The sequence below is a fragment of the Galeopterus variegatus genome, unplaced genomic scaffold, assembly GCF_000696425.1.
Source record: "Galeopterus variegatus unplaced genomic scaffold, G_variegatus-3.0.2 Scaffold13770, whole genome shotgun sequence".
NCBI lineage: Eukaryota > Metazoa > Chordata > Mammalia > Dermoptera > Cynocephalidae > Galeopterus > Galeopterus variegatus.
Genome location: NW_007739881.1, coordinates 3,708 through 6,396, shown reverse-complemented (window position 1 = coordinate 6,396; position 2,689 = coordinate 3,708). Strand labels below are relative to the sequence as shown.

The 2,689-nt window shown below is 40.4% G+C and overlaps 1 pseudogene; it reads right to left on the bottom strand.

The window, feature by feature from the left end:
- Positions 1–296: 296 nt before the first annotated feature.
- LOC103581723 lies at positions 297–1,162 on the bottom strand (annotated as a pseudogene).
- Positions 1,163–2,689: the final 1,527 nt, after the last annotated feature.

Here is a 2,689-nt window from a genome sequence, read left to right as displayed (position 1 = left end):
GAATTTTCAATTCAGTTGAGTGAATACCTAGGCATGGGATTGCTGGGTCATATGATAAGTATATGTTTGACTTTATTTTATTTATTTATTTGCATACAAGAGACTTTTATTGATGGTACATGACTAGGTAGGGCATGCTAGGCCCCTCCCCTTCTTCAGGGGGTCTGGAATGGAAATGTCAAGGAGCAGACATTCTCAGTGTGTTGGGGGACTGAGTCGGGGCAGGGCCTCCCCAGTAGCTGAGGGCTTCTCTCTTCCTCTTGTGCTCTCGCTGTGGCTGGTGGTCCTGGGTGCTCTTACACCTGAGAGGCCATGTGGACCGTAAGGTCCACCAGCCTGTTTCTGTAGCCATATTCATTGTCATACCAGGAAATGAGCTTAACAAAGTGCTCATTGAGGGCAATGCCAGCCCCAGCATCGAAGGTGGAAGAGTACAAGTCACTGTTAAACTTGGTGGAGACAATCGGGTCCTCAGTGTAGTCCAGGTGCCCTTTAGGGAGCCCTCTGATGCCTTCTTCACCACCTTCTTGACGTCTTCATATTTAGCAGCTTTCTGCAGATGGCAGGTCAGATCCATGACAGACATGTTGGCAGTGGGAACATGGAAGGCCATGCCAGTGACCTTTCCCATTCAGCTGAGGGCTGACCTTGCCCACAGCCTTGGCAGCAGCTGTAGATGCAAGGATGATGTTCTGGAGAGCCCCATGGCTATCATGCCACAGTTTTCCATCTTCTGGATGGCAGTGATGGTGTGGACAGTGGTCATGAGTTCCCCGATGATGCAAAAGTTGTCATGGATAACCTTGGCCAGGGAGGCTTAGCAGTTGGTAGTGCAGGAGGCGTTGCTGATGATTGTGTGGGTATTTTCATAAGTCTTGTTGTTCACACCCATCACAAACATGGGGGCATCAACAGAAGGGACAGAAATGATGACCCTTTTGGCTCCATCCTTCAAATAAGCCTCAGCCTTCTCTAAGGCAGTGAAGACACCAGTGGACTCCATGACATACTCAGCATCAGCGTCACCCCATTTGATGTTGGCAGGATCCCACTGCTGGAAGATGGTCATGGCCTTCCCATTGATGACAAGCTTCCTGTTTTCTGGCTTGACTGTGACATGGAACGTGCCATGGGTGGAATCATACTGGAACATGTAGACCATGTAGTTGATGTCAGTGAAGGGGTCATTTATGGTAACAATATCCACTTTGCCGGTTAAAAGCAGCTGTGGTGACCAGGCACTGAATACAGCCAAATCTATTTACTCTGACCTTCACCACCGTGTCTTGGGGATACGGCTGGCACTGTGCGAGAGGATGTGGATGTCTGGAATGGGAATGAGCAGAGCGCCTATATGTTTGACTTTACGAGAACTTGCCACACTGTTTTCTAAAGTGGTTATATCATTTTGATTCTCATTATCAATGAAGAAGAATTCTTATTGCTCTACATACATCTTTACCAAATTTTGATTTGTCAGGTTTATTAATTTGTTTTATTTTCAACTATTCTAACAGGTATGTAATGATATCTCATTTTGGTTTAAATTTGTATTTTCCTTTTGCCTAAGGATGTTGATAGTCTTTTTTATGCTTATTTACAGTCTGTATATTTCCTTTGGTGAAGTGTCTGTTCAGATATTTTGTTACATTTAAAAAAAATAGTTATTTGCTTTGTCATTGTAGAGTTTTTCCCCTTATTATTGAGTTTTAAGAGGTTTTAATGTATTCTGGATACAAGCCTTTTATCAGATGTGTGATTAGTGAATATATTCTCCCAGTCTGTAGCTTGTCTTTTCATTCTCTTAACAGCATCCTTTGCAAATCATGTTTTAAATTTTGGTGAAGTCCTAATTATCAAGTTATCTTTTTCTTTTATGGATATTGCTTTTCATGTCACGTAAAAATACTTATTACCAAAAACAAGGTTTTACAGATTCTGCTTTATTCTATGCTTTTTTTCTAGAAACTGTATAGTTTTACATTTTGCATTTATGTCTATAATATATTAGGAGTTAACATTTGAATAAGGTACAAGGTGTATGTTGAGGTATTTTTTTTATATTTTTTAAAAATAAGGATTCCACAGTGTGCCTTTGTCAAAGATCAGATGGCTGTAGGTGTGTGACTTGATTTCTGGATTCTCTATTCTATTCCATTGATCAGTGTGTCTGTTTTTATGCCAGTACCATGCTGTCTTGGTTATTTTAGCTTTGCAGTATAGTTTAAAGTCAGGTAGTGTTATGTCTCCAGCTTTTTTGTTTGTTTGTTTTTTGCTCGGATTTGCTTTGGCTATGCATGGTCTTTTGTTATTCCATAGAAATGTCTGGATAGTTTTTTCCATTTCTGAGAAAAATGTCATTGGAATTTTGATGGAGATTGCATTGAATTTGTAGATCACTTAGGGTAGTGCGGACATTTTCACAATGTTGATTCTTCCAATCCAAGAGCATGGGGTATCTTTCCATCTTCTTGTGTCCTCCTTAATTTCTCTCAGCAGTGGTTTGTAGTTCTCATTATAGAGATTTTTCACATCCTTGGTTAACTCTATTTCTAAGTTTTTTTTTTTTTTTGGTGGCTATTGTACATCGGCAAGCTTTCTTGATCTCTCTTTCTACATGTTCACTACTGGAGAATAGAAATGCTACTGATTTTTGTGTGTTGATTTTGTATCCTGAAACTTTGCTGAA